Here is a 27,315-nt window from a genome sequence, read left to right as displayed (position 1 = left end):
TTGCAGAAATAATAATCTCTATGGGCCCTGACAACCCATTTGTGTTGTGTTTGTAGAAAGAGCCTGGGCCATTTTACTTGGGAGTAATGTTTTAGAGTTTGAATGATCTAAAGTTGGATCTATGGCACAATTTAAATCCCCAGCAAAAATGATACATCTGTTCAAGTCTGGAAGCTTAGACATGATCTTATGAACAAAGGTAGGTCATCTCAGTTGCGTGCATAGACACAGATTAATACAACAGGAGTATGAAAACGGCAACCTGAAACAATGACGTATCTTCCTTGCGTGTCTGAAACAATGCTGGATAAAGTAACCTGCTCCTCTCTATGAATTAAAAAAGCTGTTCCTCTCACCTTTGTGTTAAATTGAGAATAGAAAACTTGCCTGACGTATGACTTCCTGAGTCCCACATGATCTGTCATTTGTAGATGTTTTTCATGTCAAAATCCTGTATGTTTATTCATTTTCTTTAGGTGAGCAAGAATACGTGATCTTTTAATTGGTCCGTTCAGTCCCTTTACATTCCAACTGACAAAGTGCAAAACTAATGCACTAGTTCTGAAACAAGCTTTATCATGGATGAGCTTTTGTTTTTTTCAGCTGAGTTTTTCTCCTTTTCTGCACCAACGCACGCCATCATCGCGGCTAGTTCACTAGTGGTACTAACCGTAGATCTCGTAGCCGGTGTAGACTGAAATTGTTTTTGCTTTGAACAACTCATTTCCTGCCTTGAAACCTCCTAATCAAGACTACTGCTACCATGACAGCTTTTTGTTCGTTCGGATAAATGTATCAAGTGGAATGTTTGAAAAGTTGGTCAGGAGCCCCTCTTTCACACACCTCACTCCTCCATGACCAAACTGGAAGTCTGTCTGATGATTTTTAACATGAGTCTCCTCCGAAGCATGGTTATGTAGACCGTTAAACATCTTGCTTGCACAGATGGTAGTGCTCAGAGACGCCTGCCATCTAGATCAAGTGCATTTCAATACAAAGTGCATTTCTTGTAACAAAAGAAAAATCCATAACACTGGCCAGGGAGAAATGATGAAATGATATTTTGTTGTCAATTTAAATTCTTCAAATGTACAGATGGCCTGACAAAGGAAGGACAGCATCTTGAGCTGATGAAGAGAAAACTCTTCTCACGCAGAGGAAACCCACATGAACATGGGGAGGACCTGTAATGTCCAGAAGCACAGCAGCAGCATGGATTCTGCAGAAGTGTGAGACACAGCACTAACTACTGATCACCAAATGTGACATTTTTAATTCAGTCGCAGATGAGTTAATCAAAGAGGAAATGGTTCTGGTCATTCTAAATTTGCACTGATTATTTAAATGCTGTATGTAGGGGAGCAGCTGGTGGATCAGCAGGTTTGGCCTATAATCATAAGGTTGCTGTTTGAATCCAGTGCATGGCAGGGTAACCAGCTCTCTTCTGACACTGTGCTTAAAGTGACCCCAAGCTTCACTTTAACCTCAACATATTTGTGTGTTTACCTTAAGGAGAGAAAGATGTCATATGGCCAAGACAAGTTCCAATGTAATTGTACAAATGGCAAATAAATCATTTTATATATAGACTGGGAAAGCAAATTTTATAAACTTTGAGAAACTCCTAAAAACTCTGACCAAATAGAGAGTGAGAAAGATCTCAGGGCAGGAAGGACATCATATCACATTACTTCAGGGGTGGCCAATCTTATCCGCAAAGGGCCGGTGTGTATGCAGGTTTTTGGGATAACCTGTAGGTCAGCTGTTCAAACCCAGGTGTGAGGACTCTTCAGCCAATCAGTCCTCTAATTAGTAATCTAATTATGGAGTTGCAACGAAAACCCGCATACACACCGGCCCTCTGCGGATAAGATTGGCCACCCCTGCATTACATCATCCACTATGGACTGAGGTGTCAGTTTGTAATGCAAATGCAATGAAAAAAGAGCAGATGGCAGAACATACATCGACTGAGATGTGTGCTAAAGGTCACTTATTTAATGTCGCATATACTACCGTTCAAAAGTTTGGGGCTACTTAGAAATTACCTTAGAAAGTTTTTTTGTCCATTAAAATAACATCAGATTGATCAGAAATACTGTGTAGACATTGTTAATGTTGTAAATGGCTATAATATCTGGAAACGGCTGTTTATCAATGTAACATCTACATAGGTGTATAGAGGCTCATCATCAGCAACAATTAGTCCTGTGTCCCAGTGGAATGTTGTGTTTGCTAATGCAAGTTAATCATTTTAAAAGGTTAATTGATCATTAGAAACCCCTTTTGCAATTATGCCAGCAAAGATTAAAATTGTTGTGCTGATTAAAGAAGCAATAAAACTGGCCTCCTTTGGACTAGTTGAGTATCTGGAGCATCAGCAACCGTGGGTTCGATTACAAGCTCAAAATGGTCAGAAACAAAGAACTTTATTCTGAAACTCGTCAGTCTATTCTTGTTCTGAAAAATGAACGTTACTCCACGTGAGAAATTGCCAGGAAACTGAAGATCTCGTACAATACTTTGTACTACTTCCATCACAGAGCAGCGCAAACTGGCTCTAACCACAATAGAAAGAGAGGCGGAAATCCCTGGTGCACAACTGAGCGAGAAGATAAATATATTAGAGTGTGTAGTTTGAGAAACAGACGCCTCATAGGTCTTCAATTGGCAGCTTTAGTAAATAGATCCTGCAAAAAAAACAGTCTCAACGTTAACAGGGAAGAGGCAATTCTGGGATGCTGGTCTTCTAGGTATAATTGCAAAGAAAAAGCCGTATTTCAGAATGACCAATAAAAAGAAAAGACTGAGATCTGAGATGGCCAAATGAACATGAATGAAACTCATTCCATGTATGGAAAACAAGAAAGTTTAAGTGAGCCCCAAACTTTTGAATGGTAGTGTATATATAAAAACAACCTGCAGTTCTGTTTAAGTCAAGTGCAGTGGTACCTGCGGTTCACGAGCGCTGTGGTCTACGAACAATTTGGTTCTCGACCAAAAATTTAGTGAAAAAATGCATTGGTTTGCGTACAAAATTTGGTCGATGAACAGATTCCTCGACCAGATTCCTTTTTTTATACTAGTGTAACACCGGCGGCGCGCATGTCCCAGGATGCCCCAGCATGTCCCAGCATGCCCCAGCATGTCCCAGCATGCCCCGCGTGCAAATGTAAATAGAAGGACCAGAACAACAACAAGCACCAAACCCAAATACGCAGACAGGAAACACAAGGTTGTCAGACGCTGAACTGCAAGACGCACACATGGTGGAAGATTTACATACGTTAAATACACGCGAGGATCAGACAGGATACACACAAGACACGAGCAAACACACGCGTGACAATGACAATAAGGAAACTAAACCATTAACATTATCATTAACAACAATACAAGGGTTAAGGACTGTTACTGCTCTAATTCATCCCAAAGGTATTCTATCGGGTTGAGGTCAGGGCTCTGTGCAGGCCAGTCAAGTTCCACCACACACTCACTCATCCATGTCCTTATGGACTTTGCTTTGTGCACTAGTGCACAGTCATGTTGGAACAGGAAGGGGCCATCCTCAGACTGTCCCCACGAAGTTAGGAGCATGAAACTTACTCAAAATGGCTTTGAATGCTGTAGCATTAAGAGTTCCTTTCACTGGAACTAAGGGGCCAAACCCAACCCCTGAAAAACAACCCCACACCATAATCCCCCCTCCACCAAACTTTACACTTGGCACAATGCAGTCAGGCAAGTACCGTTCTCCTGGCAACCGCCAAACCCAGACTCGTCCATCGGATTGCCAGACAGAGAAGCGTTATTCATCACTCCAGAGAACACGTCTGCACTGCTTAGAGTCCAGTGCCGGTGTGCTTTACACCACTGTATCCAACGCTTTGCATTGCACTTGGTGATATAAGGCTTGGATGCAGCTGCTCGCCCATTGAAACCCATTCCATGAAGTTCTCTACGCACTGTTCTTGAGCTAATCTGAAGGCCACACGAAGTCTGGAGGTCTGTAGCTATTGACTCTGCAGACAGTTGGCGACTTCTGCACCCTGTGTCACCGTTCTGTGATTTTACGTGGCCTACCATTTCGTAGCTGAGTTGCTGTTGTTCCCAATTGCTTCCACTTTGTTATAATACCACTAAAAGTTGACTGTGGAATATTTAGTAGCAAGGAAAATTCACGAATGGACTTATTACACAGATGACATCCTATCATGGTACTATGCTTGAATTCACTGAGCTCCTGAGAGTGACCCATTCTTTCGCAAATGTCTGTAGAAGCAGTCTGCATGCCTAGGTGGCTGATTTTATACACCTGTGGCTATGGAAGTGACACCTGAATTCCATGATTTTGAGGGGTGTCCCAATACTTTTGGCAATATAGTGTATGTATATGTATACCACACTGTAAAAAAGGAAAAGTTAAGACAACCTAAAATTTCAAGGCAACTTACTGCACTTGTTTTTTCTTAAAAACGTAGAAGTTTAACTTGCCCTTAAGTTGTCTTAACTTTTTCTTTTTTACAGTGTACATATAGTGCAGTATAAACCATTTCATTAAAAATCTTTTTTCATTACCAGAATTAAGCAGGTACTGTAACTGAAAGGACATTTGCATTGCTGACAATGCCTTTCAGGTATTTATAAGGCAGGTGGAACATTACAACACAGCCCTCAGAAGGTTGTGGCGTTCCTTGTGGCATGTCGTATGCTGTGTAACATTGCCATGCGTGATGGATGTCTGTTAGACATAAATGAGGAGACATTCGAGGACTTTAAAAGGTGTGATGTTGAACATTTTAAAACACTTAAAAGCTGTATGTTGTGTTTTGTTTTGTTTGGACAAAGGTTTCATTTTTGTTTATGTTTTGCGAAATGCAGACCCAAATTTTAAATAAAAAAAAAACACACAAGCATAATTAAGTCCCCGTTCCCAGCCGTTGTGCTCATTCAGCAGCGAGTTTCTGTTTTCCCTGTCTTCTGACATCATTATAGCGCTTTTGGCACTGCGTGGCTGATCTGGTGATGCCTTAAAGCGAGGACGCACTCACTGCTACCTCATCCCACGCCTGCTTCACCCTGAAAGGCTTAAGGTGGAACAGTGGAGCTCCTGTAGATGATGTGCTCGCACCTTTTCACCTCGCACACGAACACGTCCGTTTCCTCAGGCAAAAAGTTATTTGGTTCGCTGGGCAAACTTGCCATTGTAATAGCAGTCCACTGTAAATCATACATCACTTCCTTTTAAAGGTGAAGTTACATGCTATTACAATTAATTTATTGCTAGAATTAGGTGATCATTGTTGACACACCACAGCACACAACAATGAAATGTGTCCTCTGCAATTAACCCATATGTGACATAGCAGGGAGCAGCTAATTCAGCACCCAGGGAGCAGCTAATTCAGCACCTGGGCTTGGTATCTTGCTCAGGATACCTCAGTGGGGCCTGACTGGTCCGGGATTCTAACCAGCAATTATTTAATTACAAGTGTGCTTCCCTAACCATTAAGCCACCACTGTCCTCACCCAAAACATGCCTCTGAATAATTAAGAGAGTTAGGACAACCTTTTCCGCCTTGCACTGGTGCAAAGTCTGTTGTTTCCAGCATCAAAATAGCACAATGAATTTGGTCATGCCCAGAAATGTTAGCTGCGCTTTGCGCTTTATGCTTTGCATAGATCTTCAAAGTCTAGCCCTGTATTCATCTTTGAGTTTCTTAGAATGGATTTTCCTCAAGTTGGACACCAGTCACTGAATCTCAATGTACTGTTTGCAGCTGTACGAGTTCTGTGTCCGATAGGCTGGGATCCTTTCCATCCCCAGTGAGACTCTGTTAACGTAAAGGAACACTGAGGACCGAGCCTGGTGGTTTCCATTTTCCAGTGGGCTCATCTGGAGATTTGTGACAAGAGTCAATATAGATTTGTCCACTCCATACTGATGACCATTCATCTTGGTCTGGACATTAGAACAAAGTCTGATTTCTGTCCTTTACCACAGAATTAAACACGGCCCAATGTTAACCTGACTTAACGTCGGGGATCACTGCTAAGAGGAGGAGTCCTGATAGACATCACTGCTCCTGTATGCATATATGGAGAAAAAGAAGCATAGATTCCTCTGATTTGTCTCTGTGCCCCTCTGACGGTTATGCTGTGTGGCTCAGCAGGCTAAGCCTCTGTGCCTGTAATAAGAAGGTTGTCCAGCCTCAGCAGAACAGTCATATGGCCGTAGGTCCTTGACAAAGACCTATAACCCCCAGCTCCCAGGGTGCTGCAAGGTGGCTGCTCCCTCACAGTGACCACTGAGCTTGCTTTCCCATGCCTGTCTGTCTCCTACAGACCACAATGGCGTAAAGCAAGGAGACCGTTTCCCCATGGGGATTAATAAGCTATCTCTGTGTTATTTCTTCTAAATAGGCAGCTCTGAGTGTGAGTGGTGGGTGGGGGCGTGTTCTCTCTGGGGGGCAGGACAGTATAAAGGCACTCGCTCACACTGAGAGCTCAGAAGTGAAGGCTGGCGTTTCAGCTTCAGGAGAGCAGGTTGGTCCTGATGAGGATGGAGATCTGCCAGTTCATCCTCCCTCTCTCATGCCTGCTCCTGCTCACCACAACCAGTAAGGACTGCTTCCTATTTCTGCTTCCACTCATATTTAGTGGGTCAGGGTTCATTCTGAGAGGTCATTCTACATTATTGATATGTATGATCTTAAAATCACATTTAAAATATTTTCACAATGTTAAAAGGTAACTATACGTTTACATTTATTTGCAGTTTTAGTCTCTATGTGATTTAGTAACAATCCAAGGGTACCTGAGCCCCGTGGAGAATGTGGCTCAGTGGGTTGAGATGTTGGGTTTGTGACCTAAAGGTTGTTGGTTCAAGTCTCAGAGTAGACTGAGTGATTTGGTTTTGACTCTTGATCAAATGTATGTCCCTTTGGAACAAAGCATTTGCTAAATAAATTAAATGTAAATGTGACTATATAAAGTTTCAGAGTGGGTGGATTTATAACTAGCAGTTATAGATCCTTATAATCACTCTCTTGTTCACCTTTAGAATGTATTAAGGGCTAAATCATACTGTAATGATATAACCTACCGTACTGTACAAAAGTCTTAGGTAGTCAAAGAGACTGATGTTTAAATTATCTTCATGCTGGTGTGAAAGTATGATATAATCTCTGTCAAAGACATAATTGCTGTGCAAGTGCAAGTTCACACCTACCAAGAACCAGACTGACGTTCAGTTCACACAGATTAAAATGAATCAGTTTACATTCATAGTTAACAATTTTGAATTTTGAACTAAGTTCTAAGTTCATGCTTATGTCTTCTGATATAAACTCATTATTTATGACATAAATGACTCATTATCTTCTGACATAAATTCTACTCATTATTTTTTCTTATGAGCTGCTTTGAATCCAAAGTGAAATTTTTATTAAACAATTGAAATATTAGTAGTATCACCTACTGTTAGAAAGCTCTTGGAGTGTATTGATATAAACAAATCATTAGTGTCATGACCAGTGCATTACAGCACATCAACACTGGTCAAGACAAAGAATGTGCGAGAAAATCAGGATTATTTTCCGAGGTGCGATTCTGAGACATCGTAATGCATCGTATATTTCATATCACAATATGAATTTTTTTTTTTGCCTATTAGTGCTACTTCTGGTGTCTGAGCATTGTTCACTCTCGACAGAGTGAACAATGTTCATGTTCACATTCATGAGTTGCAATCTGATTTATTTAGTTCACCAAAAATATGAGCATGTTCAGTGAATTGTGCTCATTTAGCACTGCTATGCACAGCATTGCCCTCGAGTGCTGGTTCACAGTGGTGATCCATACATTCTGGCCTGGGTGTGAGTCAGGTATGCAGTGAGCGTGATGGCGAGTGAGGTATGCAGTGAGCGTGATGGCGAGTTAGGTATGCAGTGTGCGTGATGGCGAGTCAGGTATGCAGTGAGCGTGATGGCGAGTCAGGTATGCAGTGAGCGTGATGGCGAGTCAGGTATGCAGTGAGCGTGATGGCGAGTCAGGTATGCAGTGAGCGTGATGGCGAGTCAGGTATGCAGTGAGCGTGATGGCGTGCTTGATGATCTCTCTCTTTCTGGGCTTCCAGGCAGCAGAACTGCTTGATGTTTGGCCAGTGTGGGCTCAATGTTTCAGGCAATCTGCGATCTACAGTGCTATTAATGAGATCTGTTCCCTAAGTATGTCATTAAGTCAAATTTGAACCTTCGAACCTATTTTTAACACAGTTAGCTGGAAAGCGTCAGTGTTAAATGAGGCTTCATCTCATCATCACTACATGCAAGTAGGCAAAACAAGGCCCCCCCAGTCTAAACTTAAATGTCAGGCAGTGAGGAGGAAGTGTGCTTCCTCTTGGCCACAGAGCCTAACAAACTAAAGGGTAATTAGTTGAAGGCCTTTAAAATGTAACCTATTTCACTTTTACATGCATCCACCCACCTTCCACATTTTACCAACTTCAAAGTGAAGAGTCCCTCAGCCTCTCTCTCCCACAGCCTGGCCAATAAGCTTAACAAATTCTACTGCTGGTTTGACACTGACAAACCTCTCCTGAGTTTGCCACACTCAGCTCCATTTTTGTTCCCCCCCCTGCCCCCCATCGTCTTCTGAGGACAGTCCTATTGTCACCATCTCCCCTGCAACCCTGGCCACCTCCCCCATGCAACAAGTCACTTCATACCTCCTTCAACCTCCCCTCCACCCACTCTTCACTCTGCACTCACTGTGAAACAGGAAGATGTTCACAAACATCAGGAAAGCAGCAGGCCCTGATGGAGTATCACCTGCCACCTTAAAACTCTACATGGACCTGTTAGCCTTTGTCTTCAATGGGATATTAAACACTTCCCTGCAGTTGTGCAAGGTCCCAAACTGCTTCAAGGTTGCGACTATTGTTCCAGTTCCCAACAAAGACAAGATCACTGGCCTCAATGACTACCGACCAGTCGCTTTGACATCAGTGGTCATGAAAACCTTTAATCATCTGATGCTGGCAGACCTCAAGGATCTCACTGACCGCCTCCTTGACCCTCTACAATTTGCCTCAGAAGTAATTTATCAGTGGAGGATGCAGTCAACTTATGCCTCCATCACATGCTTCACCATCTGGACTCCCCAGGAACCTAGGCCAGGATTCCGTTGCGTCCCCTCACATTTGCACACAACTGGGGTGGGATTCACCCCCAACACCAATGAGACCAGCTATCGGGAGCAAGTGGACCGTCTTGTGGCTTGGTGTGCTCACAACGACCTGGAGCTGCCAAGACGGTGGAGATGAAGATTAACTTCTGCCATCAGCCCCTCACACTCACCCCCCTGGAAATTAAGGGCCAACCCATGTCTGTGGTTGAGTCATTTAAAATTCTAGGGACCACCAACGTCAACCCCCTAAAGTGGAATAAGCACATCACCTCCATGACAAAAGAGGTCAGCAGAGACTGTCCTTCCTGCACCAGCTCAGGAAACTCAACACGTGAAAACGCATCACGATGAACTTTTACTCAGCCATCATAGACATAGACGTTGTGACAAACTCCATCACCGTCTGCTTCCCTGCTGCCGCCGGCCTTTCCGAGTCCAGACTGAAGCAGGTCATCCGATCAACTGAGAAACTCACATTGGCTGCCGACTTTCAACATTAAAAGACCTGTTCACTGCCACAGCAGAAAGTGGAGGAGTGAAGATTGCAGCAGAGTCCACACACGCAAACAACCACCTGATCATGAGTGGGCAGTGGTGGCTTAATGGTTAGGGAAGTGCACTTGTAATTGAAAGATTGCTGGTTCAAATCCCTGACCAACAAGGCACCACTGAGATACCCTGAGCAAGGTACCGCCCCCAAGCACTGCTCTCAGAGCGCTGAATTAGCTGCCCCCTGCTATGTCATGATGTCACATATGGATTAAATGCAGAGGATACATTTCGTTGTTATGTGCTGTGGTGTGTCGACAATCACTAAATTCTAACCATCAAATTGGCATCAGGGACACGTTACTGGTGCATCACCTCCTGCACAGCTTCTTCCCTGAAGCCATCCATCTCATAAATAAATAAGAAATCCAAGCTAAAAGTGGCAGACATATGTGTGTGTATATATAATATATACATATTATGTATAATATATTAATAATGTGCATAATACATTTTAGATATATGTGCGGTATGTGTACATACTGTATATACATATACATCTATAAAATACAGCTGAACAAGTCAATAAAATTCAGTACATAGCGACACCGTCCATTTTATTACCTTATACTCATGTGATAAATATACAAATGTCAGTTGTAGGGTGATATGCCTCAGCCACAAAGTAAAAGAAAAAAACAGGTTATAATTATCAGTATTACATCATGTATGAAGTATTTTCTTCTACCGAACTTCACACACAAATCGTATTATTAAGTAGCAGATACCGCTGGGGGGGGCTCAGGATTATACCCTCTGTGCAGTGATATGATTGGTGTGTGGATTCAGTAGAAGAAAATAGTTCATACATTAAACTGCTCACTACAAAGGCTGTGGATTATATTCAATGAACGGGTCATGATTTCTGGTAAGAGACATTGCTGTTGAATTTTTCAAATGTATCTTTCTGGTGCTTTAATCACCAGAGAAATAATGCCATTCACTCCCATTGTATTCGAGAGAAGCCCGACATTTCTACAGACAATATCTCCAAAAACTAGGCAATGCCAAACAGAAGAACCTAGATGGATAGATAGCACTAAAGCCCCACTGAAACATTTTTTTTTTCAGTTTTGGGGTGAACTGCCCCTTTAACCATCATTACAGATTTAGGGTAAATTAACATGTCTTTGTTCTTTAAATTCAATACCATGATATGTTTGCTTAAGGTTATCATATCGTCAGAACCTCATACCAACCCATGCCTACTGTGGGCAACTGAGAAGCACCAGTGAACCTTACTGCACATCTTTGGGCTACAAATTGAAACCAGAGTCCCTGGACAAAATCTGCGCTGACAGCTTTTCTATAAAATTATTCTAAATCTCTGGTAAAGCAGTTGGCTCAAATTTTGCCCAGGGTACAACGTTCCCGCTCTGCATTGCATTAGTTAGGGAGTTAGGGAAGTGATTGTCTTCTTAAGAACATAAGACCATAAGAACTATACAAACGAGAGGAGGCCATTCGGCCCATCGAGCTCGCTTGGGGAGAACTAACTAATAGCTCAGAGTTCTTGTTCCCTTTTTGTTTAGCTAGTTAAGCTAGTGTGGGGGGTATTATTAACTTAGTCTTGGTTCTGTTTGTTGTTTTGGCCACGGTTAATCCCAAAGTCTGCCACCAGTATATTTTTGTTTTTGTATTTCTCCACCAGTTCAATATATCATTTGTTGTCCAGTTTCTCATTTTATTCACTATTCTAATCCTCTGATATGGCTAAACTCTAGACTGCATGGAAATAAGGCCAGAATTCCTTCATTTGGGTGAATCTGAAAATCGTTCTATAGATTAAGGCCCTTATGACTGAGTTGTAACACTCAATGCTCAATGGGAGTCCTCTGCCTTTTGCCTTAAGCTGACTTCCCTGCCCCCGTGACCTTGTGCTGGTTCAGGGAATGGAAAATGGAAGAAAATTCCAGTGACATATTTAAAACTGTCATATACAGTAATTCAATTGTAGTTAGAAGATGAGAGTCAGATGCAGTTGAATCGGTGAGAGATTTGGCCCACTTTCGATGTTCAGAAACCCAAAAATGGAACTTGGAAACTGGAAGACTGCGTATTACCACTTCAGGTTCCATTAAGTAAAAATTTGGATATGAAACGTGAACTAAGTTAGGGATGTACTTTATTTTCCACTGATACCCATGTGTTACACCTCTGTAAACAGGATGTACTGTACGACTGTTATACTGACCTGACACTTACAGTGACCGTCCTGTGCTTCCAGGCACTGTCTATTCTCAGTGTCCGATTCTTCCACTCAGTACCGACGTGAGGCTGGTGGATGGTGGCAGCCGCTGTGCTGGGATAGTGGAGGTTCTTCACTATGGACAGTGGAACACAGTGTGTAATCGTGGATGGAGTATGATGGATGCTACAGAGGTGTGTGGACGGATGTCCTGTGGAAATGCTGTAGCAACACCAGGACGTGCTCACTTTGGAGCAGGAACAGGATGGATCAACAAGCCGCAGATGTGCTGTGTAGGGTGGGGGCCAACACAGTATTACTGTGGACCCTATTTATGGGGAGGAATCGTTTATCCTCCCTGTGGCTATCAGGAAGATTCCGGAGTCATCTGCTCAGGTAGGACACATGTCCTGTTACACATGCTGCACAACTGACTTGCTTTTAATCAGAAACGAGTATCTCAAAGAAGCCTTTAACGGTCCAGCTTCATTCCTAAGTTTCTAAACAAAAAACCTATTTAGAAGGAATGACTATTTAGATTAATTTTAAGTGCTTACATTTGTGAATTATATTTATATAAGTTATACAGACAGAATATAATCTGAAGTTTTGTGGAGTTATTGGTCAAGTAGGATAATTACTTTTAGATTACAATAAATAATATTCTCATCCATCCATCTATCTATTTTCTAACCGCTGGTCCAGATCAGCGTTACAGAAATTACAGAAGGTACAGCAGCATAAAATGTAAAACAATACAATACAATGGGAATATGAAAGGCACAATGTAACCAAAAGTGGAGTATTGGGGAAAAAAACAGCCCATGCAAATGTTTGGTGATCTATAACTCCAGGCCGTTTGGCAGTAAGAGGTCAGGAGCAGTGACATGTGCAGACCTTTCGAGGGGGAGCTGCCTGAGTGGGGGATCATGGGCAACCGGTACATTGTGGTGCGTTTTTGCGATCTGGGGGTGGGGGGGCAGTTGGTAAATTTCTACGATTTTGCGTGATTGTCAGTTGTCTAAGAAGGGCACTTTGAACATGAAAAGGGGGCAATTTCATTCAAGCAAAGGGGGCAGGCACTAAGGCCCCCCCTGTCCGCACATACCTGGTCAGGAAGGAGACTCATTGTTGAGTCTGATGGCCACAGGTAGCACTCCCATTAATATTATATTGAACAATTCAAATTCAGGTTATGTTTAAATTCTTTATTATGTGTGTGGAGTTTGCATGTTCTCTACATGTCATCGTGGGGTTTCCTCCAGGTACTCCGGTTTCCCTGCATAATCCAAAAACATGCCAAATTGCCCGTAGGTATGCATGTGTAGGTGAATGGTGTGTTAGTGTCCTCCGCGATAAGATGGTGCACCCTGGGTTATTCCCTGCCTTGTGCCCGTAGCCTTTGGGATAGACTCTGGACCCCCTAGACTCTGAACAGGACAGTAGTTACAGAAGACAGATGGATGGATCCTGCATGTATAATCATTTTAACCTGCAAAAAAATATCGGTTTGCTTCAGCACATCTCCTGAGTAATCAATTAAAAAATTGATATTTATATCAATTTATATTATGCTGCCTTCCATAATATTTTGTTTTCCAGGAGCCTTGGATATAAACTATCCATTGAGTCCAGTCTGTGCTGTGACAGGATCTACTGTGGTGATTCCCTGTGAATTTGCTTATCCGCAGTCACTCAGAGTGGAGACATTCATGTGGTGTCATAATGATGTTCACTGTGAGCAGCCAACACATGTCTGTCACAGTGATAATACAAACATCAATGCTGACTACTGGGGCAGAGCAGAGTGTTTGGGGGACAGAGTGAAGAACTGCGCATTAAAGATAAAGGACATTAAAGACACTGATGCTGGAGTGTATCAATTCGGGTTTACATCCAGTTATGTTACAGGAATATCAGTTGGTTGGCCTGGAGTGACTCTTCAAGTATGTGGTAAGTCTTGCTTAAACACTTTCAGTAAATGCTACCATTAAACATAACAATTCAATGTACTCTAATGAAATTAATTAAATAAACTCTTCCTTCTAAAGGCGCTCTTCTATAAGAGTCATTTTTAAATGATAAATAGAATGGATCATGAGTAGGTTGAAATTTAAAAAAAAGTGAGAAGTCATCTAGTAGTTCTGTGTGTTGATGCTAAATTTACTCATGAAAAGGGGGAGAATCAGTGAATGAAAAACTATGTGTGACTTTCTGCAGAATTAAAGGTTATGGTGACGCGATCTAAAGGAGTGAGAGAAGGAGATTCTGTGATTCTGACATGTGACACAGAGAGCTGTTCTCTCAGCCAATCAGAATTCACCTGGTTTAAGGACGACCAGCCCATGACAGAGACAAAATCCACACTTCACTTCAGTCCTGTCTGCAAATATCACTCTGGAAAATACTCATGTGCTTTGAAAGACAGTAAAGTGTCTAACAAAATGGATTTAATTGTTCAAGGTAAAATGATTTTTTGTAGCTTTTGTTCTTAAGGAAAAAAAGCATAAACAACATTGATTTAACTTTTCAATATGTTTTTTTGTTGGTATTAGGTGGTGCATGGACTGTAGATTATCCAGAGAAAACCCTTTGTGCAGTAAGGGGATCAACTGTGGTGATTCAATGTGAATATCATTATCCAAAGTCATTCAATGTGGAGTCGATGATGTGGAGCCGTAACACAGAGGATTGTACTGGAAGATCATATGTCTGTCACAGTAATAATATAAACATCAAAGCTGAGTACAGAGGCAGAGCAGAGTGTTTGGGGGACAAAGTGAGGAACTGCATGTTAAAGATAAATGACATTACTGACACTGATGCTGGAGTGTATAGATTTAGGTTTACAACTAATGGGTGTGAACAGTGCGGTCAGCGTGGAGTAGCACTTCGTGTTGGTGGTGAGTCTATGTCTGTTTGAAGTTTCACCAAAGTATTTGTATCACATAGCGTAAACAAATTGCTTTCTATGGCAGATACCTATTTTATTGTAGAAACCTTATAAATGACAGAATCAGAATCACTGCTGCCGATGCTCATTAATGAACAACAGAATATCAGAAAGGAGATGATACAATTCAGAAGCTAACTGCACTGCAAAGCATGAGATGTGCTTCTGAACAATGCTCATTGCTAGTTTTAGGATCTATACTCTTTGCCATCTTAGGCCTTATGATAGAAATACCTCAAATACAAATGCAGAAAATGCCTATTACTAATTCCGTGTACTGTACAATTTCAGAATTAAAAGTTGTGATAACTTCATCTGCTGGAAGTAGAACATTGACTGAAGGAGATTCTGTGAATCTGAGGTGTGACACAGGGAGCTGCTCTCTCAGCCAATCAGAATTCACCTGGTTTAAGGACGACCAGCCCATGACAGAGACAAAATCCACACTTCACTTCAGTCCTGTCTGCAAATATCACTCTGGAAAATACTCATGTGCTTTGAAAGACAGTAAAGTGTCTAACAAAATGGATTTAATTGTTCAAGGTAAAATGCATTTTTGTAGCTTTTTTTCATAAGTAAAATAGCATAAACAAGATCGATTTAACTTTTCAATATGTTTTTTTGTTGGTATTAGGTGGTGCATGGACTGTAGATTATCCAGAGGAAACCCAATGTGCAGTAAGGGGATCAACTGTGGTGATTCAATGTGAATATCATTATCCAAAGTCATTCAATGTGGAGTCGATGATGTGGAGCCGTAACACAAAGGATTGTACTGGAAAATCATATGTCTGTCACAGTAATAATATAAACATCAAAGCTGAGTACAGAGGCAGAGCAGAGTGTTTGGGGGACAAAGTGAGGAACTGCATGTTAAAGATAAATGACATTACTGACACTGATGCTGGAGTGTACAGATTTAGGTTTACAACTAATGGGTGTGAACAGTGTGGTCAGCGTGGAGTAGCACTTCGTGTTGGTGGTGAGTCTATGTCTGTTTGAAGTTTCACCAAAGTATTTGTATCACATAGCGTAGACAAATTGCATTCTATGGCAGATACCTATTTTATTGTAGAAACCTTATACAGTAAATGACAGAATCAGAATCACTGCTGACGATGCTCATTAATGAACAGCAGAATGTCAGAAAGGAGATGATACCATTCAGAAGCTAACTGCACTGCAAAGCATGAGATGTGTTTCTGAACAATGCTTATTGCTAGTTTTAGGATCTATACTCTTTGCCATCTTAGGCCTTGTGATAGAAATACCTCAAATGCAGAAAATGCCTATTACTAATTCCGTATACTGTACAATTTCAGAATTAAAGGTTGTGATAACTTCATCTGCTGGAAGTAGAACATTGACTGAAGGAGATTCTGTGAATCTGAGGTGTGACACAGGGAGCTGCTCTCTCAGCCAATCAGAGTTCACCTGGTTTAAGGACGACCAGCCCATGACAGAGACACGGCCCACACTTTACTTCAGTCCTGTCTGCAAATATCACTCTGGAAAATACTCATGTGCTTTGAAAGACAGTAAAGTGTCTAACAAAATGGATTTAATTGTTCAAGGTAAAATGCATTTTTGTAGCTTTTTTTTCATAAGTAAAATAGCATAAACAAGATCGATTTAACTTTTCAATATGTTTTTTTTTTGTTGGTATTAGGTGGTGCATGGACTGTAGATTACCCAGAGGAAACCCTTTGTGCAGTAAGGGGATCAACTGTGGTGATTCAATGTGAATATCATTACCCAAAGTCATTCAATGTGGAGTCGATGATGTGGAGCCGTAACTCAGAGGATTGTACTGGAAAATCATATGTCTGTCACAGTAATAATATAAACATCAAAGCTGAGTACAGAGGCAGAGCAGAGTGTTTGGGGGACAAAGTGAAGAACTGCATGTTAAAGATAAATGACATTACTGACACTGATGCTGGAGTGTACAGATTTAGGTTTACAAGTAATGGGTGTGAACAGTGTGGTCAGCGTGGAGTAGCACTTCGTGTTGGTGGTGAGTCTATATCTGTTTGAAGTTTCACCAAAGTATTTGTATCACATAGCGTAAACAAACTGCATTCCATGGCAGATACCTATTTTATTGTAGAAACCTTATAAATGACAGAATCAGAATCACTGCTGCCAATGCTAATTAATGAACAGCAGAATATCAAAAAGGAGATGATACCATTCAGAAGCTAACTGCACTGCAAAGCATGAGATGTGCTTCTGAACAATGCTTATTGCTAGTTTTAAGATTTATACTCTTTGCCATCTTAGGCCTTGTGATAGAAATACCTCAAATGCAGAAAATGCCTACTGTATTACTAATTCCGAATATTGTAAAATTCCAGAATTAAAGGTTGTGATAACTTCCTCTGCTGGAAGTAGAACATTGACTGAAGGAGATTCCGTGAATCTGACATGTGACACGGAGAGCTGCTCTCTCAGCCAATCAGAATTCACCTGGTTTAAGGACAACCAGCCAATCACAGAGACACGGCCCACACTCCTTTTCAATCCTGTCTCCTACCATCACACTGGAAAATACTCATGTGCATTAAAAGGATATAGAGGGACTTTGTCTAATCCCATCCTACTTCTTCTTCAATGTGAGTATTTTGTCAGATACAGTCTGATACTCACAGTTTTGTTTTGGGCTCAAATGCTCAAAATATAAAAATACCAATAGAAACAGAATTAAGAGTAATAATAAAAAGAGATTTGTCTTGATTAACATGCATTTTTTATTGGCACAGCAGATATTTATAATTCCCTTTTACAGTATATAACACTTTTGTCTCTTTTCAGCTAAAGGTAATCCAACAACAGTAATCCTAATGGTTTTGGGAATTCTGATGTCTGTTTTACTTATGATAATTTCCATAATAAGGTGAGTGTTTCAGGATTCATTTGCTTTAAAATAATTAATGTTTTTTTTTAACATTTTCAGTATTCGAAAATATTTATTTATTGATGTTATAGTTGATTCGGTGAAACAGGTAACTGGCTTCCCTTCATCCTCTGCATGTTTATCAGGATCATCCACACCAAGCATTCAGATATCAGCAACTCCACACAAAACGCCTAAATTAACATGATTAAAGTCAATGCAATGAAATCCAGAGTGATGCCCTCAAAAACAAGACCCCTCCCTCTCCCGCTGCTCCAGAGACCCCCTTTCTCTCTCCAATCCTCACTGTTTTCCCTTCCCTTTGTCCTGCCTGCCCTTTTATCCTAATAGCTGGTGACATCTAACCAGCTAACCTAACCGTCTTCCCCGGTAAACTCCCATTCATGACACTAGTGGGTGCAGGAATACTGCTGATTCATTCAACTGTAATAGTATAATTATCAGTATTGGGCATTTCAGGTCTAGAAACTACAAATCCAGACCAAGATTTTGTTTCTACCAACAGTTCTCTGTGATTGTGACTCTTTATGCTCAACTGATTGATAGAAACAAAATCTGGATTCATAATTTCTGGACCTGAACTGCCCAACACTGATAATTGTATCGGCTGCTTTCGTACATGGTTGGGACACATCTCTTACACATCACCTTGTCAGTGTGCCGTGTTCCCGCTCAGGAGCTCCCTGATATTGTCTCTTTTAGGAGGAAGATTAAATTACTGTGTAACAGAAGAGGTAACAGAGGAGAAATTAAACAGGTGAGATGACTGTAATGTAAGGGGTTCAGTGTAAGACCATTTTCACAGAAAAAGCAAACTGCTGTTCTGGTAATACTCAGTTAAATTAAATTGTAGTTACCATGTACAAACCTAAATTCGATAAAAGTTGGGAGTGTATGTTACATGCAAATAAAACCAGAAAGCTGTAACTCAGAATCCTCTTACAGCTGTAGTCAATGAACTGTATCAGCCAGTAGTCAGGCTTTGTAAGGGTTCTGCTGTAGCACCATTGAATGAGGTACTAAACCTGAATTTCTCCAGCTAAATATCACCCTGCAGAAACTGTTAAAATGGTCACTGTGAATAAAACTCTTCAGCAAGTCAATATAAATGAAATGCAAAAACCTACATATAACGTTTTGTCTCTACAGAGCTGTCATTCTGATTCTGACAATATTACATATGCAGTTATAGATGTGAGTAAAAGGTCACCTGAGTATAACACTCTGATGGTGAGTCTCTTATTGTCATGTCCTGCGCGTCCGATCCTCCCGTGTGCCACGCCCCCTCGCTACCTTGTGTGGAATCTTCGTGTTACCAGCTGTTTCCCATTGTTGGTAATTAGTCTTGTGTATATAAGTCTGCGTTCAAGTATGTTTCCCCTGTCATTAATGTCAGTGCGTGTTGTTTTGCTTATTCACTGGTCCTGCTTGTCTTCCCTTCAATTAAACCCCGTAATCTCCCTACCCCTGGAGTCCTGCCTTTGTTTCCCAGGTCTGTGTCCCGCAGACGTCGTGACACTTTCTACTTATAATCAAAGATGTTTCAAGATATTAATAGTGTGTGACTTCACAATGTCTTGTGTATCTTATCTTACATGGTGAAGACTGCGGCCAATGACAGAGACCCTGCACTTCAGGAGTCACATCCAGTTTATAGAAATATGATGAAGTGAGAGTGATGATATCAGGGATCAAACTGAAACTGTAGGCTAAAAACAGTGAGCAGGCAGTTAAGAATTATACTGTATGTGAATGTGTACATTTCACAGACATGAAAACTTTTAATTTTGCTTTGTTGTAGAACACTGGTTACATGTGTAACGAACTGCCATATAAAATTGTTTTAGCTTAGCTTAAATATACATTAGCTTACATATATAAGGCATAATTTTACCTGAAATTGCTACATGTTTTTCCATAATTTCAACACAGTTTTCATTCAGATGGGTTGATAATTCATATGAAAAGTACCAAAATGATTAACTGAATGAAAATTCACAGTGGTAATTGCGTTTATTACCTATTCATTACATTAATAACATGTTTTATAACCATTTTAACCTATTACCCATATGTCCTTAACAAGTAAAACAATCAGGGTGCCATAGGCACTGTGTTAATGCTTATCCCTCTAGCAAAAGAATATCTTGCTAGAAGAAAGCTAAAAAAGAAGAAAAAATTACTGTGGTCTAATTGTAATTAGTTAAGGATTCTTAATAGTTTTTTTTATGGTAACATGCAACTTTATTCTACCATTGTCTACCACTGAAACAGAATGAAAGCATGTCATAATATTATACATCACTATTTTAGATATCATATAAGAAAACAGCAGAGACTGATTAAATATATCAAGTCAAATGAGCTCAGGGTGACCGAGAGGAAGAAACAGAGACCAATAAACAGTGGGCTGCATCCAGGAGTTACAGGGAGGGAAAAAAGGCCAGAGTTGACTGGCCTAGACTGGGTAAAGTTCCAAGATGCCTGGGGTTAGTCCTCAAAGCTCTATTTCAGTCTTATTTTTATGATATGCATTGTATTTCACTGTTAAGTTCTCTGATTTGTATTGCACTTATTTCATGAAATAATAAAAATATCCTTGTTGTACGGTATGTGTCTATGGGCTTTTTGACTAATTATTGAAACTCATGAAGTCCTTAAATCATTTAGTGACCATGTGCTCATGTGGTATAACCAAAAATGGAAGGAAATTAAATAAAAAAATTACATTTTTAATTACTATGGATGAAATATTAATCACTGATGCCATATGCGTGCGTATGTGGATAGTATCGTTATACCTTTTTTGTCAATTATATGGGTTCTTGAGAAATAATTGGTCTATAAATTACATGAACACCACGTTTAAAGTGCTGTTAAAACAGTGATTTATAACTGATTTAAAAAAAAAATCAGTTTTGCATGTGTTTTTACAACTCGACTACTGAGAATAGCTACATAATTCACCACTGTAACAGCTACTAGCTATAGCCGAAATGGTTCTGCAGTGATAATCTTACCTGGAAGAAGAACTTTAACTGCAGGAATCACAGTGACCTGCCCACTGGATTTTGAAACAGAAAAGGCAAAATTTTTTTTTGCAATATTCTATTTGAATACGTAATTGCTGTCGCATAAATCAGTGGGTTGAGCGTGCGGCACAGAGGCTGTTTACACTGCAGTTGTTGGTTTGAAGCCAATTATTTCAATTAAGGCACCTCTCTAAAATTAAGCCATTTAAATATTTTAATGTCTTTAAGAGGGGTTGTTCATGCTTTTATTACAACGCACCTTGACTATTGTAATGCTCTTTATGCCGGGGTTCTGTCAAAAAGTACTACCTATCGAGACGTGCTATCGAGCCTTTCTGCGCATGTGCAGTTCCACCGTCTTGGGATTAGGGTTAGGTTTTAGGGGTTAAGGTAAGGGTTTTATGGGTTTTGGGGGGTTAGGGTTAGTGTTAGGGCTATCGATTAGCACTACGGTAGCATTTTTCGACAAGGCAGCATATATCGACAGAACATAGCTCCATCGTATATTGCTGATCTTTTAGAATCTTATTCTCCATTGAGATCTTTGAGGTCTGCAGACCAGTCCCTTTTACTTATTCCACGGGCACGGCTAAAGAATAGGGGTGACAGAGCGTTCTCGGTCCTTGCATCCAGGTTGTGGAATGAACTGCTTCGTCACATCAGACTGGCTCCTAGCCTCTCCGTTTTTAAATCTCGTCTCAAAACTCACTTTTAATCCCTGGGTTTTAATTAGCAGTGAGGCTGTACTTTCTGGTGGTCCATATCTATTGTAGTTTATTATTATTTTTAGGTGTTTTAAATTTGATGTTCCATGACTTATTTTTTAATGTAAAGCACTTTGGTCAACATTATTGTTTTTAAATGTGCTCTATAAATAAATTTGATTTGATTTATTTGCCTTTTTGTTTTTCCTAGTGTTTAGTCTTTTGTTTCCTTGTTTTAGTTTATCCTTAGTTGGATATTGTTTATCCCTGTGTTTAATTAGTCTTGTTTATGGTTCTCTGCCCCTGCCTTGCACTTCATTCCTAGTGTTAATTCCCAGTTAATCTTTCCTAGTTTTTGGTATTTCTAACGCTCCCTATAGCTAGTTTCTGTGTCCATTAGGTGTTATTAGTTCCCCCTTTTTCCTTGTGTTAGTGTTTGATAATTGGTTAATTGATTGTCTTACACATGTTCCTTGTTTGCCCCAGTTTTCTATGTAAGTGGCTGTCCTGCTCTGTTCTCCAGTGAGTTACTGCATGCATTATGTGCTGTGCTGATGTTACTCCCCTGTTCCCTTAGCTTGGTTCCTGGTGTCACCCTGCTTCCCACCTTTGTTACTTGTAGTTATCATTTGTTTTCCCCGTTTGCTTTTGACTCCTCGTGGTCCTGTTTCTTTGTGCATTTCCCCAGTGTTCTTTATTTCGATAAACCCCCGTTAGTATCTGAGCTGCAAGTGGATCGTCACCATTTCCCGCCTGCACCACACCCCGCATCTACAATACTACAAAATCATCATTTCAATTTAGTGATCTATTATCAGCAATAACAATAATTTTAGCCATACATAGCTAGTTAAATAACTAATTTCAGTAGCACAGTTCACTTACTATTGACATAGCAGAAAAGTACCACAATTAAAAGTGTGATGAAACAAACTGTTGTTGAGTTTGTTCCAATTAAAATATGGAACCCAACTGACAGTAATGCAGTGTTACACTCAGTGGATAATAAACACTCACAGATCCCTGAAGCATATATAGTCTATGCAAAGTGTTTCTTTTATGTAAATAGTTTATGCAGTTTTTTCTCATTGGTGTTGGTAACATTTGGTTAACAGGCCAGGTGAAGCAGCTCACCTTCAGGATGATGCTGACAGGAGCCTCCTCAGACAGCGTGTTGTGCCACAAGCCGAATCGATCCTGACTGATGATCACATGCTTCCCTCCATATGGGTCGATCAAGCTGAAGGAAATGCACATGGTAGTGAAGGACAAAATGACGCTTCATGAACCATTTGCTGATTTTCTTTGACTCTACTAGATAGTGCTTTCTGTTCAAAAAGGGCACAAAACATGCCCAAAGCAAACCAAGAGCGCCATCTAGTGGGGTCAAAAAAATGTTTCAAGAAGCGTCATTTTGTCCATCACTAGCATAAATTTGATTTGATTTATTTGCCTTTTTGTTTTTCCTAGTGTTTAGTCTTTTGTTTCCTTGTTTTAGTTTATCCTTAGTTGGATATTGTTTATCCCTGTGTTTAAGAGGATAGACGTACTGCCTCAAGTGGAGGAGTTTAAGTATCTCGGGGTCTTGTTCACGAGTGAGGGTAGGCGGGATCGGGAATTGGATAGACGGATCGGAGCGGCGTCTGCAGTTCTGCAGGCGCTTAACCGATCCGTCGTGGCTAAGAAAGAACTGAGCCAAAAAGCCAAACTCTCGATCTATTGGTCCATCTTTGTCCCTACCCTCACCTATGGTCATGAGCTATGGGTAATGACCGAAAGAACGAGATCGCGAATACAAGCGGCCGAAATGAGGTTTCTCCGCAGGGTGTCTGGGCTCTCCCTTAGGGATAGGGTGAGAAGTTCGGATATCCGGGAGGGCCTCAGAGTAGAACCACTGCTTCTCCACGTCGAAAGGAGCCAGTTGAGGTGGTTTGGACATCTGGTGCGGATGCCTCCTGGGCGGCTACCCGGAGAGGTTTTCCGTGCATGTCCTACAGGGAGGAGGCCCCGGGGCAGGCCCAGGACTCGCTGGAGGGATTATATCTCTCGGCTGGCCTGGGAACGCCTCGGTGTCCCCCCCGAGGAGCTGGTGGGGTTAGCTGGGGAGAGGGAGGCCTGGGTGCCTCTGCTGAAGCTGCTACCCCCGCGACCCGAACCCCGGACAAGCGGAAGATGATGGATGGATGGATGGATGGATAGCATACAATGACCAAAGCTCAGCGCTGGTCTCTACTGAGGTATTGCAGTATCCTCTACTTTGGAGATCCTCAGTATTTGACCTCTTCAGGTGTCATGAAGGTAGACCGACTATGCATTGTATAAAACAGACATTACAAGCTGTTTGCATGTATTGTCATACACTTTAAAACAACTATACGGAATGCAAACAGTGCTGGTCAAGGCATCACACAAAAACAGGTCTTGAGCGAGAAGCTGTGATGTAACAAAGCCCACACTGCTGTGTCCCTGGGAGAGGTGGGTGAAAGTGTTTACTGTGAACCAGGGGTGTCCAATCTTACCTGCAAAGGGCCGGTGTGTATGCGGGTTTTTGCTGCAACTCCCTAATTAGGTCACTAATTAGAGGACTGATTGGCTGAAGAGTCCTCACACCTGCGTTTGAACAGCTGACCTACAGGTTATCCCAAAAACCTCCATACACACCGAAACCATGGCCAAGCAAGCAGCTATAGAAATAAGAGCCCAGACCAGATCATAGGAGACCACACTGCCCCCTTCTGGTCCTGCTGCATGATAGTATGGTTCTTTGAAAGCTACTCCTGGATCAGAATATTCTTCTGGCCTAACACGTGGGTAACTTCCTGTAACAGTAAAAGCATGGTCAAGGTGCCAGAATACTTAATCAAGTTTGATTTACATTAATTTAAATGAGACTTTATATTATTATATAGAAATTTTACCTGACATAAAATGGCCTGTGCTTTTTTAAAGACAAGTGACTGTCTGCATGCACTGTTTTGTCCAACATTACATTGTAGTTAAGAATTATGGTAAGGCCATTAACAGCACCAGGACGGCAGTAGCAGACCCTCGAAACATCAGCACACCTGACACACAAACTACTTCCTGTTTTGTCTTGGAAGGACGGATCAATGTACCCCATTGGTGTCCTAAATCCCCTGTGTTCATCCATCCACCCATCTTCCATACCATTTATCTCATACAGGGTCTTGGTCACAGGCAGCATAGGGCACAAGGCAGGGAACAAGCAGGACAGGATGCTAGTCATGTGTTTCCAAACATTCCAATGTTCCATTTTCCTAATCTGACTTCATGACGTCACTGCAGTGAAAAGTCTATAAGGCATTTTATTTCGGCAAATTTAACTACAGTACATTTATCTAACCTTGTGATCATAGTTCAGAAACCACACAAGGGCCTCATAGCTGAATTGTTATAAACCCCTCAGGATGAAAGCGAAGCCAGCCAATAGGAATAGGAATACCAGTGTTGCTGGTAAAACTGTCAGTTAGCTCGCATGGGTGTGAGCATTAGCTGTGGTAACCCCACACATGCAGTGCGTGAGCATAAGTTAAACTAACCCCACACATGCAGTGTGTGAGAGAAAGCTATACTAACCCCACACATGCAGTGCGTGAGCATAAGTTAAACTAACCCCACACATGCAGTGCGTGAGCGTAAACTAAGCTATCCCCACACGTGCAGTGCGTGAGCGTTAGCTGTTCTAACCCCACACATGCTGTGCGTGACCGTAAGCTATGCTAACCTCACACATGCTATGCGTGACTGTTAGCCATGCTAACTCCATACATAATGTCGGTTCTCAGTCTGAGAGAAAAAAACGGCCAAAAATTTTGCATACTGTATATACATCTCTTCAGTTTTACGTCACTGTCATTCTCCAACTGTCATTCTACACCTTTATCAAACCAACCATTCTGCAGTGGAAAACTGACGCAAACTGTGCTATAACTAATCTCTCTTCACAGAAAGGCTCAGGTATGTGTTGGTTCCTGTATGCCAGTGGAAAGGTGCCACAAGAGACAACAGATATAGAAAGCAGTGAGCGGAAAAGCACAGTATGGCTTTGCATGTAAACTTAACTAATCGAATACCTCTTATCATAATCATCAGTTAATCAATAAAAGATTGAAATGGTGGGATTTAATTGTGTCACGTCGATCTGTTTTCATAAAGAGTATCTTGTTACTTGTGCAAACTGGAACTAGCTTGATGAGTTAATAGCATAGCACAAATAGCAACGCAGAAGAAAATAGCGTTTGTGTTATAAGAATAAGTAAGAAGCCTGTCAAAAAACAGAGCCAGACCTGGAGAGTATTCCACAAAGCAGGATCTTTACATTAATAACTTAATGTAAAGATTGTCCAATAGGAATGCCACTCATCACTCTTCCTATTTGACAGGTTTCACGTTTGGCTTAAGTGATCCAGCTAACTGGGAAATCCTCTGCTGTGGAACACCCTCCTGGCATTTATTTGAAAAGTACCATAAAGTAAGTTGCCAGAAACTCAGAATCATTCAGTTTATGAACAGTGCCGACAGAAAGTCCCAGTTATTACTAAGAAGAGGTTCAATACATCCCCTTTATTTACTTCTATGGGTCTCTAGGAGAAGATCTCCTAGTTGCTGTTTTATGTGTTGTGTTTGCTAGTGTTTGTAAGAGAAGACAGGGTGCAGGAGAGTGACAGGGACATCATAGACGTAATTTTTGCACAGTTCTTGGCCTGACATTTATGGCAGAATCACTAGGTTTATGCATAATTTTAATAATTCCCGCACTGTAACAGTAATAGTTTATTAATAAAAAAACAATTATGCAGAGCAACTTTTCTTAATACAGCGTGACTATAGAATCGCCCTATAATGCAACGTGACGTCACACCTCTGACTTCAATATATCCATTCCCTACAATGTTAATATGAAACCTACACCCCTGACTGACATCAAGAAATGGATTAAGACTTATTTCTTTCAAGAAAACCTCAACATATGCTCGCCAAGCTAACCTCATTCTCTAGCACTAACCCTCACAAACTCAGTCAACTTGGAAGTACAATGTGTTCATCATTTCTTTATATTGCACTTTAGATTTAATTGCTAACTGGTTTCTGCCTTTGAGTGATCTTCATGCGTACAGGATTTGTGATGCAAGCAATGTTTGCATAACCCCTTTTCCCACTGGGAGATTAGTACTGATTGAATTATTAAAAAAAAAGGAAATGGAAAACATTTTAAAACACATACAAAAGGAAACCACAAAACACTGGACATGTGCAAAAAGATTAATAAAACATAAAACAAGATTCTTAATTCTTTTTTTTTTTTTGCATTTCCTTAATGTTTCGTGTTTTCTTAATGTATTCTGTTTTGAACTTCAAGGCTGGACAAAAGTATACGGCTACAGCCACCCTTCTCAGGCCCCACCCTTCCCAAGCCCAGCCGCCCTCAGGCCCAGCCGCTCTAAGGCCCCACCCTTCCCAAGCCCAGCCGCTGTCAGGTCCCATCCTTCCCAGGCCCAGCAGCTCTCAGGCCCAGTCGCTCTCAGGACCCATCCTTCCCAGGCCCAGCCACTCCCAGGCCCCACCCTTCCCAGGCCCAGCCGCTCTCAGGCCCCACCCTTCCCAGGCCCCGCCGCTCTCAGACCCCACCCTTCCCAGGCCCAGCCGCTCTCAGGCCCCACCCTTCCCAGGCCCAGCCGCTCTCAGGCCCCACCCTTCCCATGCCCAGCCGCTCTCAGACCCCACCCTTCCCAGGCCCAGCCGTTCTCAGGCCCCACCCTTCC

General features: G+C 41.4%; 2 long non-coding RNA genes across 2 annotated transcripts; both read left to right on the top strand.

Moving 5' to 3' along the window:
• Positions 1-6,520: 6,520 nt before the first annotated feature.
• Positions 6,521-14,380, top strand: LOC140589028 (uncharacterized). Its single transcript, XR_011990214.1, has 3 exons — positions 6,521-6,620; positions 13,529-13,879; positions 14,147-14,380. It is a non-coding gene; the product is annotated as an uncharacterized lncRNA (long non-coding RNA).
• A 2,199-nt stretch (positions 14,381-16,579) lies between these two features.
• LOC111835618 (uncharacterized) lies at positions 16,580-19,524 on the top strand. Its single transcript, XR_011990213.1, has 6 exons — positions 16,580-16,896; positions 17,237-17,494; positions 17,694-17,775; positions 18,499-18,553; positions 18,946-19,026; positions 19,401-19,524. It is a non-coding gene; the product is annotated as an uncharacterized lncRNA (long non-coding RNA).
• The last annotated feature ends 7,791 nt before the right edge of the window (positions 19,525-27,315 follow it).

The sequence above is a fragment of the Paramormyrops kingsleyae genome, chromosome 4, assembly GCF_048594095.1.
Source record: "Paramormyrops kingsleyae isolate MSU_618 chromosome 4, PKINGS_0.4, whole genome shotgun sequence".
In the NCBI taxonomy this organism is placed as follows: Eukaryota; Metazoa; Chordata; class Actinopteri; order Osteoglossiformes; family Mormyridae; genus Paramormyrops; species Paramormyrops kingsleyae.
Note: the sequence above shows the minus strand (reverse complement) of the source record. Positions and strands in the feature narration are given on the sequence as shown.